At 51.8% G+C, this 15807-nt stretch overlaps 1 protein-coding gene across 3 annotated transcripts in view; it reads right to left on the bottom strand.

The window, feature by feature from the left end:
* Positions 1-15807, bottom strand: part of ALDH9A1 (aldehyde dehydrogenase 9 family member A1) — a 919974-nt gene that overhangs the window by 515855 nt on the left and 388312 nt on the right. The window lies entirely within an intron of this gene.

A 15807-nucleotide genomic window follows, 5' to 3' on the forward strand; every position in this document is an offset into this window, starting at 1 on the left:
GAGATTCTGCAATACTGCAATCCACTGACAAATGCTAAGCCACCAACAACTTCACAGACAAGATAAGGCAACACATTGGCAGCTTAAAAAGCTCCACAGACTTTACACTCGGCCTGCAACATATCCAGACAGACCGTAATCAGGACAATTGCTACCAAAACTCCAAGCCGTTAACCCACCACCTACAAAGATGACATCCCCCCCATCCATTGTGAAAATCATCAGATTAAGCACTCCTGCCACTTTGTCAACAGCGCATTCCTCGGACCTTCCAAGATTCACTGAAGGGTAGATCGCCCATTGCTGATGAAACCCCCCGCTTGGCACAGATGACGTCACCAACTATTAGCCCATCGTGCATCTACTCTTCTCAGAAAAGTGATGGCAGCTGTTGGGTAAGAATTTATGTAGTAACACTGAGACTACATACCACTTATCTGCTTGGTATTAGGTAACCCACCTTTTGGTATAGGTTTGTACTACACAAGTTGGTGTGACTGAGCAGCCAGGCTTATCTCAAGAGGGGTAATTGTGAGCTGGAGAGCTGTGGCAATGAAATTTGCAAATACACCAACACTTACACTCAAGGTTTCAGTTATAAATAGTTATTTAACAACCATTTTTAAATAAGTGTTCTTCAAAAAGGGCAGGATATGTAACAATCAAATGGACTTTAAAATACTTTCCAGAATCAGCACAAGTTAGTGGATACTCTTTGGATATGCTTATTACAAACTTCCTACACCCGGAGGGGACTTCATTCACAAAGTCAGTAATGGCATTCATATCACTAGTGCAGATTCGGAAGTTAAAGAAAGGAAAGGTTAAAGGAAGGAAAAAGGTTAAACAGGTTATCAGGGCATGCGAGTATACTTAACTCGTCCAATCAAGTCTAGACAAGCCTTTCCCAGCAATAACAGTCTAAAACAAGTTACCACCTATGAGGGTCAGAAATATCAAAGTCAATGGACTAGAACAGTCTGCAGGGAGCCAGGACAGCCAAAGTCAATTGGAGCAGTCTATGGAGCTGAGGCACTTAGTCCTACAAAGTTAGAGAGTTTTGTAGAAATCACTTGAAGGGTCACAAGCTGTTACACTTGTGAAAAGCAGAGGTGGAAAAAGTAGCCAATGCAAGTCTCAACTGAGAAGCAGAGCTAAAGAGGCAATGAGGTAAGTACCCCAAGCCTCAACAGTACCTCCGGTTGGAAGAAGAGTGGTTCAGCTGGAGTCTGTCCTGTTGCAGCAGTGCAGACCCTTGGTTCCTGAGCCTCAGCCATGTGGACAAGAGGGAGGATGTCTGGAGGGCTCCTGCAGCAGCAATTCTGAGGTCATCGGCAGCTACGGGCTCTTTTCGGTTCAGCGACACTTCGTGGTTTCAGCGTGCGGTAAACAGCACCACTGCGGATCTCGGATACCGGTTGGGCTCCCTTCACTCCGCGAGTCCTGCTCCCTGGTGAGGGGACTCGAGCTCTGGTCATCCTGCTTCTGGAGGGTCCTTAGAAGACTCCTGGAGCTTCTGGCCGGATTGCAGACGTTGCACTCAGATTTCTCGACCCCTGGAACTCGGTTCTTGCAGCAGCGAAGTACAGCCAATCAAGGAAGATGGTCCAGCAGAGTTTGTCTTGGGGCTAGTTGGTCCCACTAACCCAACGGAAGAAGTCGTCCCTTCCGGAGCTTCTCTTGTCGATCAGAAAAATAGTAGCAACAGGGCTTCACCGGGCAATTCAAAGGTCCAGAAGGATGCAGAAAGCTTTGTTCATTGTTTCTTCATTGGGTGTTTCTTCCAGTGGTCGACTGACTAGTCCCAAAACCCTCGCCTTTTAAGCAGGTTTCTCCCATTCATGCACAGCCTAGGCTGTCAATCACACAGCAGGGTGGATGTCCTGAAAGTACAGCAAGCCAGCCAATCAAGACTGGTTGCATTCAGGCACTCCTAGAGACAAAGGACAGGGGGAGTTTCCGGAACCTCCCTCTCATCCTGCCTTTCCAGACACACTGGTGCCAGAGGCGGGCAGCAGGGCTGAAGCCTGCCAACGGCAAAGCAAACAAGGGGCCCAACTTGGCCTTGACGCACAGAGTACAACCCAAGAAAGACCTCACAAACAGAAAATGGCAAAAAAAGGCGACCGGGGCCATTTTGACAAAATGGTCACCCATGAGTGCTATAATGCAGCCGAGGGTTCAGCCTGCGGTAGGAAACCACAATGGTAGGAAAAGTAAACCACTGCCACCAGTCATTTAAATAGTGAGGGTAACAAAAAAATGTTACATGAGAGTGTAGGATAAGGGGACACTAGGTAACCCCCCCCCCCCAGCACACCACATATGATGGGGTGTGCTGGACCCACAAAGAGAAAAAAGTAAAGTCAATTTCACTTTACAATTCTTGGGAACGGTAGTTCACACAAGAAAAGGTATTTTAACCTGATTAGATCTCTAAAGGATTTCTCAGTGGCACTGCACTGAAGGTGCTGTGTGTCACCATACACAAAGTAGATGCCTATGGAGTTTCAGAATTCAAAAACAGTGGAAACACAATCCAAATCAGGTCAAAACACGAGTGAGAAAAAAGGTCCCACTCACTACAGGGTTAACATTAAAAAGTTTGAAAGTCCAGCAAAAGAGTTGGGGTTCTTTAAGGTGGGAGGAATTTAGCACTAAAGTGAAAATTCTCCCCAACAGCAGCCTTCTCAACCGTCCAGTTGAATGAAAGAGCCACTCAGCACAGGACTACCAACCATGCTTTCGACAATGATGCAGCACCAACCACTACCATCCAAGTAGTCGAGGAGGCTGTTCACATCCTGAATGCAAGGCCACCACTACTTACATGTTCTACTCAACCTCTCTGCCACCTTCAGTACAGTCAACCATGAAGCCTTCTGCATCCTCTTTACATATATGGGGAACAGTCCCGCAGTTGTTGGCCTGCTACCTCAGCAAGGGAGATCAGTCATGCAGATGGCCCCTACAGCCCAAGGCTCTATCCTGTCCCAGTTAATCTTCAACCACTACATGGAACCTCTGGTTGCCAACATCAAGATACATTAATACACAGATGACATGCAATTTTACCTAAAGATCAATTGCATCAACATTAATTGACTCAAGCACGGTCTGTCCATCATCCAATCATGAATTTCAAGCACCTAGATGAAGCTCAACCAAACGACAACCAAATATTCTCCTAGAAAGATCCACCAAGAATGCCCAGGTTGGCTAAATAGCACAGAGCTCAATCGTTTCACTACTCAACTCTCACCAGTACAGGATCTATTGGCTTCATCATAGACTGACCTCCAAAACCCACATTGCCATGAAATCACAAGGACCATGGTACCACCCTGAGCTCGGTCAACCCTTTCTTCCCTGAACAGAGTTACAGAACAGTTGTCTAGTCCAAGCCCTCGTCATCTCCCACCTCAATGGTGACAACGCACTACTTGAATGAGCCCCAAATGCCACATTGGCCCCTCTGAAAGTCATCCAACACGCTGCAGTGTGCTCCATCACAGAACTAAAACAATTACATCACAGATCCCCCCATTCCCAAGGAGTTGCACTGACTACTTAATCATGCATCAGGCTCAAGAAATACCTGCATCACCGACAGAGCAGACACAAAAAGCCACTACCTGGGTGAGAAATGCATCTCCGGAAGCTAGTGCACCAACACGGACAAGCTGGAAACAGACCTGCAAAAAGGAAACACTAGAAGTAACAGGCCTTTTCCTGCTACGCACTAAGTGCCTGGAAACCTTTTACTAATGCAGATAACATTTGCCCCATCCATTCTACATTTTCAAACAAACAATAACTTAATGGCTGATTGCGCCACTTGGCCCTATTTTACCCCTTCTGGCGCTCACCCCCACTTTGCTCACCACATTCATCCCAGCTGCTCCACTTCACGCCTGGAGACTTACCTGTAACACCCTGGGTGCATCCACCATGACAGCGTTCTGTTTCCCAGCAAGGTTCATGCTTTGATTCATCTCTATCCATTGTATAGATGGGATTTATAGAGGCACAAAAAGACCCATTAAAAACAGCAGAAGGTTAATGGGGAGTATACTTTTTTCTAAACCTTTAGTGCTATTTTTTAAATCGCCGATTTTCAAGTAATCCACAGGGACTGCAAGCAGCAAAATGGGTAGGAACACGAAACACACTGCAACCAAGCTGATGTTACCTGCTTCTTTTCTTTTTGCAGTTTCAACAGGCAATCACATGACGGTGCCTTCACTGCCACTTACAATTAGAGAATATGTATGGGTTGGACAACTTTGTCTCAATAGCAATGACTTGGTGAGCAGAAAGGGGATAAGAATTGATTTAGTTGAAACATATGGCCATGCACACAGCAAGATGCACATGTATCCCTCCAATGATATCCAGCAGGTTTTTGAACGCTTGCCACACCTCGGCAGCTTTGTGCAATAGGTCAGGCGTTTATATCCCAGAAGTGGGCAGGCATCTCTATATTAAAGTATGTTTTTTCCTGGAATCCTGTGAAGCATTTAAGCTGAAAGCACAAAGAAACTTCACTCAAAAAAGTTCAGTTACTGCCTATTATCAAACACAGTTTAGTAGTTGATTGCTCCGACCCTCATCGCACTGCTCTGGATATCGATGCAGCACGCATCACCTTCAAATCCTACTGCATCATGTACAAGGCCATCGCCCCAAGGTACCTTGCTGAAAAGCTCCACCTCACCAGAGGTCTACGATGGATCAGATCTAAAGACATGTACTTAACTACGGCAGTGGAAGAAGGCAAGCATCCGAGGGTGGGCATTCTTGGTCTTTATATGCACTTTAGCATGCTCATTGTTTTTACCAGTCTCCGGGTGTAGTCCGTATTTGGACAAGCACTAGCTCAAAATCAGTCCTTGACCTGGGCTGGCCCAAACCTTGTCTGGCATACCCAGCTTTAGGTACATTGCTTGCTATAGATGTGGCTGCTTCATGAAAGCCACTCTTCAAGCAGCAGGAGAAGGGTGTGGACAGACACTGGAGGACAGGTGCTCAGAAGTGAAGGGTCGTGCAGGGCGCTCTCAGACTTCCAATTTGGATAAGCAGCAAGGAATGAGTTGCCTTGCGTGATGTAACCTGGTGCGAGATCATCAACTCTCCTTCTACCGTCTGTTCAGGTGCTGTAGTAACAGACAGCAGATGGCTGCATCATACCCTTGCCCTCGGAGAGCCCTGCCCCGAAATGTTCCAGCCTGTCTTGCTCAAGACGAGGGACGAACAATGGTACAAGTTCTTGCCAATACAATCTAGCAAGTTTACTTACTTTCCGAATGCCAAGGGGGAATCACCCCGAAAGGGTACCGTGGAATACACTTCAGAGAAGGGAAGTGCCTCCGAATCATTGAGGAGCCACACCCAAAACTGGGTCATCCATAAGGTCAGTGGCAAAGGGTCAGCCAGCATAGGAGGCAGGGCTCAAAGTGTCCTGAAATTAGTTGGGGAGCCATTGGTTGCAGCAGGACAGCAGATAACCTCAGAACAGACCATCAGTGATCCAACATAAAAGGGTTCAGGCGCTAGAGAGTCTTGAGGTGCTCAGTGGGAAAAGCAGCTGAGCCAGAGGAGAAGTTAAAAGGCATCACATCTTTGCTCAAGTCTTTGAAGTAACTCCTCAGAGAAGGATTGTTTAGACCACTCAAATCTAGAGGCAAAGTGGTCCCTGCGCTCAGGGCAGGTTTCCACCAACTCCTGTGTCAAAGATCACTTCATGAACACAGATGTGGGTGGAACAGCCTGTACAAAAAAAAAAAGAGTAGCAGAGTGTTTAGGACGAGCAAGTTAGAGCGACACTAGCCCTTGTGGAAGAAAGGAACTCCAACGCAAGCACCAGTAAAAAAACAAAATCCGGCACTTGGGAGCAAGAATGCCAGTGTTAGTCCCCGAAAACCTCTGGTAGTGGTGATGCACTACCTGGACCATTTGAGCCCCTTCAGGTGGGAACTTTGAGTTGAAAGCATTTATTGCCCTGGAGCAGAGATTTTTGTGGTTGCCCCCCGTCTGAGCCTCTCTTTTTGGGGGATCCTCTGGGTAGGCCGCTTTCTTCTTAGCCACTAAGCAGTGAACCTCTCGGTTCCCCTCAGTAGAGTGAGGACCCTGAGGGTCCTTCCTAGGGCGAGGGACCCCACCTTCCTCCTGGAAAGGAGACAGTTTGCTGGGTGCTCTATAGGGAAAGTGGTCACTCAGAATGACGAACTTGTGAAGGTTCTATGGAGGACACAACAACATGTCCTCCCACCACTGCAGGGACGGGCAAGTGTTTGGGTCAAGAGCGTGTTGCTGTAGCAACAGCTTTCCCCGGTGGTGCTCAGACCCAAATACAGCAAGACAAAATCTATTTCTACCTAGCATAGGTATGCACCAACACAAAGGAACAAGTTACTTACCTGTAACTGTTGTTCTCCAGCATGGGTCTGGCATGGATTCACATGCTCATGAATATTCCCCGTCGTCAGGCTGGGATTCCCCGGTAAAGAAAAAACCAGTATCAGTTTCATTTCTGATCTGTCTTTCGTAGTAGTAACCAATCACTGATCACTGCGTCATACTGACCACAGCCAATGACTGCCCTCTACCTAAGCCCTGCCTCTGGCAGCCATCTTAAGATTTGGTAGCACGTGAAGTGGCAGTATGACCAAGTGAAGAGCCGCAGAGGGGTAGGCGGGAGGGTTCGCATGTGAATCCATGCTGGAGAACAACAGTTACAGGTAAGTAACTTGTTCCTTCTCCAGCATGGGGTCTGGCATGGATTCACATGCTCATGAAGAATACATAGCAGTACACACATGCACAACCACGTGAGGTGGCAAAGGCTCAACATTAAGCATTACATCAAACTCAACATTAAGCAAATCTTAACTCCTCACCAGGCTCACCTCAGGCGAACAGGTTGCGCAGCACTGCTTGGCCGACCCTGGACTCCTCCCTGGAATCCCGATCGACGCAGTAGAATTTCGTGAAGGTGTGCGTCGACCTCCACGTAGCAGCCCTGCAGATGTCCAGCAAGGGCACACCAGATAGGAACGCTGTGGTAGCTGCGATCGCTCTGGTGGAATGGGCTCTCGGACGGCCAGGCAGGGGTCGGTTTGCCAACCGATGACAGTACATGATACAGCCGGAGAGCCATCTGGAAATGGAAGCCTTCGAGAGAGCCTTCCCCTGATTGACAGGTCCAAAGTTCACAAGGAGTTGACGTCTTGCGAAAACCCTTCGTGCGGTCCACGTAGAACTTCAGCGCTCTAGCCACATCCAGCGAGTGCAGAGTCCTCTTAGCCGGCGACGAAGGTGACGGGAAGAAAACAGGCAACACCAAGGGTTCGTTGAGGTGGAAGTCCGACGGCACCTTGGGCATGAAGGAGGGGTGCGTCCTGAGCACTACCCTTGTGTCGTGAAAAGTCAAGTACGGGGCCTTGCAGGAAAGGGCCTGGATCTCTCCCACCCGTCGTGCGGAGGTGATGGCCACAAGAAACGCTGTTTCCACGACAAGAACTTCAATGGGGCCGAGTGCAGAGGCTCGAACGGAGGTCCCATGAGCTTGGTCAGCACCACGTTGAGCTCCCACGCCGGGGCCGGAGCCTTCACCGGCGGGAACGATCTGAACAGTCCCTTCATGAACTCTTTCACCAGACGATGAGACCACAAGGACGTCCGCCCCGTGGTTCTGGTGTATCTGGAGATCGCAGCAAGATGAATCTTGATGAATGCGTGCGCCAGTCCAGCTTTGGCCAGCGTCAGTAGGTACGGCAGTACTTGGGGAGCCGTAATCCGCAGAGGGTTAATCTTCTGTGCGTGGCACCAGACAGAGAACCTCTTCCATTTGTGTCCGTAGCATTTAAGAGTTGAGGACGCCCTGGCCTTTGCAAGAACCTCTCTGCAGTCGGCCGGTATGTCGTATCCTCCAAACTCTAACGCTGCAGGAGCCAGGCCTGCAAGTTCAGCGACTTCGGGTCGTGATGGAGGATGGCGCCTCCTTCCCTGGAGAGCAGATCCGCGTCCACTGGCAGCTTGATTGACGGGGACGATGACAAATCCAGAAGGTCCGGGAACCATATCTGCCTCGGCCACGCAGGTGCGACGAGGATCATCCTGCACAGGGACCTCTTGAGCTGGTTGATGAGCCGGATCAGCAATGGCAATGGAGGGAACGCGTATAGGAACATGACCTCTCAGGGGAACGAGAAAGCATCGCCCATGCTCCTCGGCTGGGGAAACCTGCTGGCGAACCTCCGGCACTTGGAGTTCGTCGCCGACGCGAACAGATCGATCTGGGGTGTGCCCCACCGTCGGAAGAGGCCGTCCACTAGATCCTGTCGTAGTTCCCACTCGTGGCACGAGCGCAGCTCCCTGCTGAGTGAGTCGGCGATGGTGTTTTTTATCCCTGCCAGATGAAACGGCACCAGAAACATCCCTTGGGCAATGGCCCAATGCCACAGATCCTGGGCCTCCCTGGACAGGGCTGGGGACCTGGTTCCGCCCTGTTTCCTGATGTAGAACATGGTGGTGGTGTTGTCGGTGAAGATCCTCACTACCTTGCCCTTGAGGGACGGAAGGACCTGAGGGCCCAAAACACTGCACGGAGCTCCAAGACGTTGATATGGAGGGACTTCTCGGTCGGGAGCCAAAGGCCTCTCGCGTGCAGATTTTCGGTGTGCGCTCCCCACCTTTCCAGGGAGGCATCCGTGGTCACTGTCTCCTGGTGGCTGGGGGTCTGGAAGTCCATGCCCGCCGTCAGATGCGCGGGGGCGCCCCACCACCGGATCGCTCGTCGGAAACTCTCGAGTGAGATCCTCTCCTCGAAGCTGCCCGTCGTCGGGATCCAGCGCGCGTCCAGGAACTCCTGCAACGGGTGCATCCGGAGCCTGCACAGGGGGACGAGGTAAATGCAAGAAGACATTCCGAGGAGGGACTTGATGGACCTCACTTTGGCCGCGTCCGCAACCAGCATCCGTTGCACCTTGCCCAGAATGGCCCTCGTCCTCTCCTCCGACGGGGAGGCCAGAAGCGACACTGTCGAGCTTTGCTCCCAGAAACAGTGCGTCTTGTGCGGGCACCAGGTGGGACTTGGCGTAGTTTACGGAGAATCCCAGGACCGTGAGAAGTTGGACGGTCCTTGCCGTGTGCTCCACGGTGAGCTCCCTAGTCTTGGCTCGGATGAGCCAGTCGTCCAGGTAGGGGTAGACGTGGATCCCCTCTTGGCGCAGCTGCGCCGCCACCGGTGTGAGGCACTTGGTGAACACCCTGGGTGCCGACCTTAGTCCAAAGGGAAGGGCTCTGAACTGATAGTGACGCCCTTGGACCACGAACCTGAGAAACTTTCGGTGTCCCTTTAGGATGGGAATATGGAAGTAGGCATCCTCCAAATCCAACGACGACAGGAAATCGCCCTCCACCCAGGACGTGTTGGAGGGTGACCATCCGGAACTTCTGTGCCTTGATGAATTTGTCCAGTCGTCGTAGGTCCAGGATGGGACGCCATCCTCCCGTCTTCTTCACGAGGAAGTATCTTGAGTAAACTCCAGAGCCCCGAAGCCTCTTTGGGACGAGTTCGATGGCGCCCTTCCTGAGCATCGCCTTTACCTCTAAGAGAAGTTGAGGGACGTGAAGTTCTTTCCTGGCCACAGGGGGGACGCGCGGGCACCTTCTTTGAAACTCGAGCGCGTGGCCCTGGGCTAGGGCGTCCAGCGCCCAACGGTCGGTGGAGATGGACTCCCACACGCTGACGAAGCTCGCCAGCCGGCCCCCCACCGGGGTGCTTCGATGGGGGCCCGACCCCACGGCCGGTTCAGTCCTGCTTCGACGAGGCTTTGCCGCCTTGACCTCCTTGGCGACGACGGCGGGGTCCGCCTGACTTGCCTCGTCCCCTGTAAGCTTCCTGCGACGACGAACGGGCCGCTTGACGGTAGGTGGAAAATCCGCCGCCGAAACCTTTGGAGGCGCCCTTGCCTCCGCCGCTCCGAAAGGGCGGCCGCCGTTGCTGGAGAACCCCGAGAGCTCGGGCCGTCTCCGTGTCTGCTTTGATGGCTTGAAGGGAATCGTCCACTGTTTTCCCAAACAGGTTGTTTCCATCGAACGGCATGTCCAAGACTCTGGTCTGCATGTCTTGACGGAAGTCAGTAGCCTTGAGCCATCCACGCCGCCTAAGGCACACGCCGTTGCCCAACTGGCGAAATCCAGTGTCGGCGATGTCCGTCGCAATCGTAATGGCGTGGTCCGACACCACCTCACCTTCGTGCAAGATCTCTAGGGCATCCGCCCTCTTGTCGTCCGGTAGGAAGTCCAGCAGGGGGGCCAGTTTGTATCACAGCTCCCTTTCGTAGCGGGCTACGATAGCCAAGGCGTTGGCCGCCTTAATCGTCGTCGCTGCAGACGAGATGACCCTGCGCCCCAGCGTATCCAATTTCTTTCCCTCGCCGTGGAGGCCGCACCCCCCTCCCGCTTTCTTCCTGGCCGCCGCAGAGACGACGGAGTCCGGGGTCGGCTGTGCCCGGAGGCACAAGGGGGCCGCATCCGGGACCCGGTACTTCTTCTCGTACCGATCCATTCTAGCCGGCGTCGTGGATGGGTTCTTGAGGAGGGCCAGTGTAACGCTCACCTGATTCCCGCAGAGGCGCCGGTCTTGACTGGGTGAATGCCGTATCTTCAAAGGTGATGTGTAACACACGGTTGGCTCTTTGGGCTGGACCTCTGTGCACTGTATGTCTGACTCGAAGAGTAAGATGTCTTAGGTAAGTGAACGCCGAGCTCTCCATCTGCCTCGGGGCGGGGTGCCGTAACCAGTTTCTTCACTGGATAAGGGTGCAGGCCTCTTGACCTCAGAGGACTGTTATCCGTCGTTAACTGCACGAACGGTAAGTTCTGGGCACTTCAAATGTCTTAAAAGTCTTTTGTAATGATATCTCTTGTTTTGCAGGGTTCCGGGGATGGCGGGCTGATGAGAGTTAAGGATCGAACCCGCGTGAGGAATAGAAGCGCCTGGAAGCACGTAAGTAAGCGCTTGTAGCCTGCTTCACGATGCGCACTAACTGTCCCTTTTATCTTGCAGGTACAAGTTCGGAGCTTTAGAGAAGCTGAAGGGTGCTGGAATACCCACTGGATTCGGCATGGGAAGGAGTAATGGCACGTGAGTAATAAAGTTGCCCAATGTCTTTAAACGCACCTTCTTTTGTCTTTCAGATGCGGGATGCAGCGCCGAAGGCCTCCGGAGCGTGCGAAGAGCTGGTAAGCCTTTGTCTTTCAGATGCCGGAATGCAGCGCGAGGCGTTGGTGACAGCCGATGGACCAGGTAAGAGATGCGCTGCCACTGAAGACCGTAGTGCTAACCTGTTCTTTCTTTGTCTTTACAGGTGCTGCTGAAGACTGGATTCCAGGATGGTAAGCCTTTGTTCCCTTAGGCCCAGGATCAGAAGCAGAAGACACGATGAGCGTTCTGCTGCAGAGAATGCAGAATAACGCAAAGCAAGATTCATCCATCGGGTGTGGTTTAAATAGCCTCCTGTAGTGCTTAGATGTCTCCTTCCACAGCCACGCCTAGGTAAGAAAAGAGTTCCTGCTTTCCAGAACAGTTCCAGTGTTCTGAACCTAGGGAGTGGCTCCTGCCCCACCCAACAGGAAAAGTAGTCCCAAACAGAAGAGGATCAGGGGTTCAACTGGCAGGCAAGTAAGCAGCATGGTCTGCTGCAGGTAAGTCCACCCAAGCATTATGAGCCCGGCGCTTCCAGCGCTGGGACTGGGCATCTTTATGAGCCTGGTGCCACTGGCGCCAGGACAGGGTCCAAAAGGTCCCAATTGGGACTGGCTGGCACTCGGAACCGGGGTTATGGGTCTGCTTCCAAGGGAGTCGGGCAAGTCCTGATCTTTTGGAAGCAGAGATCATGACAGCCAGGCCCTCATCCCAAATATCGTCCAGTAGAGGCACGGAGGAGGACCGTCTTCCTCTTGGCCTCGCGCCGTTGATAAAGGAAACCTTCCTTCTCCTCCTCCGGGCAGAGCTGGAAGAGCTCGGATGCCCTGGCGATCATGGAGTGAAACGATCCAATCTCGTCGGGCGGGGAAGCCCAGGTGGGAGGTGACGACGGCAGATCCTCGTCGTCCGTACCCGTGGCGGCCGTGTCAGTCCCCGTATCATCCCCACGAGTCGTGGACGGGGAGGAGGGCTGAACAGGGCGCGATGGCTGAAAAGGAGGTGGAGGGTGAATAATCCTTCTCTTAGGGGGGAGGGCTCCCAGAAGGGCCTGGCTCCGGGTCCCCCGTCGGGAGCGGTTCCTCCGCTGGTGGTAACGGCAGTCTCGTCCTCATCTCCGAGCATAAGGACTGTATAGCCAACAAAATGGCCGCCGAGTTGTCTTGCGGCGCTGGTTGAGGGGAGTCCGACGGGCGGTCAGGGGCCCCGTCGGCACCCTCGACCATACCGTCGTCTCCTACGTCAGGATCCCTCCCGACGGGCTGGTCTTCTTCCACGCCAACGCTGTGGCTTAAGACCTCGATCAGCTCTTCCTCAGAGGTTGAGGCCGAATCCACGACGACCTCCTGCCCCCCCCCCCCTTTTCTTCTCCGTCGGAGGTTTTACGGGGGTCCTGTCGATGGGCATAAAAGAGGACTCCCTCCGCGGTGGCAGGGAGACTGAGCCCCGAGGTCACCACCACTGGTGTAGCCTCCACAGGATGAGCCAGGGCCGCCGCGACTGTCTCGATAGAGGTCTTGCCCGGATGGATTAAGGCTTTCACCACCTTAGGTGCGCTCACCGCCTTCTCCTTGGGGGGCTGGGGGGGGGGACACTGCCTCGCTCTCCCTCCGATGGGGCCTTCGAGCTCGACCTAGGCCTCTCCAGGAGCTTCGCCGGGTGCTCGGCCTTCCTCTTACCCGAACCAGAGCGTTGGCTCGTGGTTGATGGTGCCGGGGAGGATGCGCCCTGCCTGGCGCCCGTAGAGCCCGACCGTTCGGCGCTCCCGGTGCCAGCAGACTCGCGGTGCTTGGCCTTGTGTTGGACCCCCGTCGCCGGGGCGTCCTCAAAGGTCTTAGAAGACCGCTCGGATTTCTTCCTCTTGTCGCCTGACGGGCTCTTCCCTTCCAGCCAGTTGGCGAGACGTTGATGGCGGTCCTTCATGGTCCGCTCCGACATGTTGCCGCAAAATGCACAGTCCTTCTCCACGTGCGTCTTGTCCTCATGTAGGCAGTAAAGACAAAAGGAGTGTTCGTCCTCCTTAAAGACATTCTGCAGCTGGCATCCAGGGCAGACCCTGAACAGTTTTCCGGGCGTCGAGCTTCCCTTCTCCTGGGCCATGCCTGAGAAACTTCTGGAGTACTCCAAAAGCGTAGCTCGACGAAATCTTCACCCTTGAGGGGCGTAGACGAATCCGACACGGGTCCCCGTTGATCGGATGAAGAGTCGGTGGAGCTTGAGGCTCTTTTTGACCGAAAAAACAAAGTTTTTGAGAAAAAACGTGAAAGATAGCACTAACGCTCGAGAGCAATAGCACGAGGATCCCAACACTTGAACGTGCGGTAAAAATCTGAAGATGGCTGCCAGAGGCGGGGCTTAGGTAGAGGGCAGTCATTGGCTGTGGTCAGTATGACGCAGAGATCAGTGTTTGGTTACTACTACGAAAGACAGATCAGAAACTAAACTGATACTGGTTTTTTCTTTACCGAGGATTCCCAGCCTGACGACGGGGAATATTCATGAGCATGTGAATCCATGCCAGACCCCATGCTGGAGAAGCAGCGGAACAGAACAATTTAAAAAAGGGGGAACACATCATTATTCAGCATGCCATAGGCCTTCAGTCGGCAGCACATTAAAATTATGGGGATATGTTTTGCGACAAACAAACACTCTGGTCCTGTCCCTGCGGGAGTATGGAGAAACCAGCGGAGATTTACAATTGGTCAACTTTCCTGTAAGTCCTTGGACTGCAATCAGATGAAGATAAGCCCAGAAGTCATTTAAATAAGGATTGACTAAGGGATTAGAAAGTGCAATTGATCCCCCACTCTCCCTCTCGACTGCTCCGCTGATGCTCCAGCACTGGCTATTTGTAGATAAAATTGACCAACTTGCAGGTGAAAACTAAGCACTTGCAAGTCTACGGCCAACATACCTAAAAACGAATTATAATCACCCACTGAAGTGCAATTCACTTTTGTGCATTCAATTACATTAGCCATAGTTGGGGGCAAAAATGGTCTAACGCAACACCATAAAGCTATGTTGCTTGGACATTTATAAAATAGAATTGTTGGTAATCTATGCTGCTGGAAAAAGACAGGCTTGCTTTTGTTTTACAATTTGTTAACAGGAGTGCCAAAAAAACTGCCACTTTAGTTTGGGACGAGCATTAAGAGTGGTTTTCCTACAAACAAGTGGAAAACCAACAAGGACAGGCATCGGTGTTGGATACTGTCCCAAAGTCCCTGCTGTAGTAACCAACCCCCAGGTGCACAACAGCAGTCCCTGCCTGGGTCAGGGTAGTGGGTTGGGTGGTGATGGGGCTGTGCATTCCCCCCCCCCATGATGCAATGTCAGATCTAAGGGCAATAGGGTGAGGATCCACTGGCCCCATACTACCATGCTCTGGCCATTTAGCAGGGGCTGGTCACATTGGTACACCACAGGCTTTGAACCCCACTCCCCTTTTAAAAGGAAGCCTCAACTGGAGGTAAAACAAATCCACCCGCAATCCTGTGGCAACATGCAATGCTAAATTCACCCCTTAAGTGGTTGCTGGACCCCCCCCCCCCCCCAACTTCAAGACATCTTTGTACGACACTTCACAATATAGGGGGTCCATTACATTAAATCACTAAATGAATACTGGCACAAGTACACTAGAAAAAGAAAGACATGGTGTGAGTTAGACCGTCTGTTTCAAGCCATGTTACATATGTGGGCGACAGCATACCAAGAAACTAATTTCTCATCAATTATCAATGAGTGTAGCAATGCGAAGACCCGAACTGCAGGGCACTTAAAATAAATAAAAAGAATATCACAACTCCAACAGGCAACCAGTACATATTCAACATGGGAGCTGGCCTTAAGCTGAGTCAAAGGCAGGTCTAAGAACGGGGCAATTGCTGCAGAGTGGAGCCAGTAAAGCGAAGCAGTTTAAACAATACGCTATGAAATATAATCATGGCCCACAACCGATAGCGTTTAGGCACAGGCAGTGCCCAGGGTCATCCTAACCCTGATATAACTGATGCGCCTCAATAGGGGTGTGTGTGATTTAGGATTGAGAAGGAATGTTGGTAGTGGAGAGATAACAAAGTTGAACAGGTTGAAGGCTGGAGAGACATGGCTACAAGAGGGGAGACCCTGAGTGACGTGGAAACAAGGAGGTGGGGCTAATTACTGTGGGAAAGTTCCTAGGAAATGGAAATTGGGATGTGAAGTGTGCAACTGAGTTGACCACAATCCAATTTCTTCAATAAACCTATCTTTACCACATCTCCCAAGGGCCAATTCTAAGCTTTTATGGATTCTTTTGTGAAAAGCAAACACTCACCGCCAATTTTCATCACCACTATTCTAAGGTGGGCAAAGAATTGGTGGGGAGCTATCGTGCTTCCAACTCTGAAAAAGAGGTCACGAATGGAGGCCTATGCAGCAGCGACCTGGGGACACTGAGAAAGAGCATCCCTTCTCTTATTTTTGAATGCTCAGCCACATTCTTAAATTAATTAGGAAGCGTGGCACTCATCCCTAGAATGTGTCGCCATAAGGCAGGAAATTGATGATTTGTTTTTGTAAGGATGGAAATATGGCACAGTGGGAGC

The sequence above is a fragment of the Ambystoma mexicanum genome, chromosome 1q (assembly GCF_040938575.1).
Source record: "Ambystoma mexicanum isolate Mex_15411 chromosome 1q, UKY_AmexF1_1, whole genome shotgun sequence".
In the NCBI taxonomy this organism is placed as follows: Eukaryota; Metazoa; Chordata; class Amphibia; order Caudata; family Ambystomatidae; genus Ambystoma; species Ambystoma mexicanum.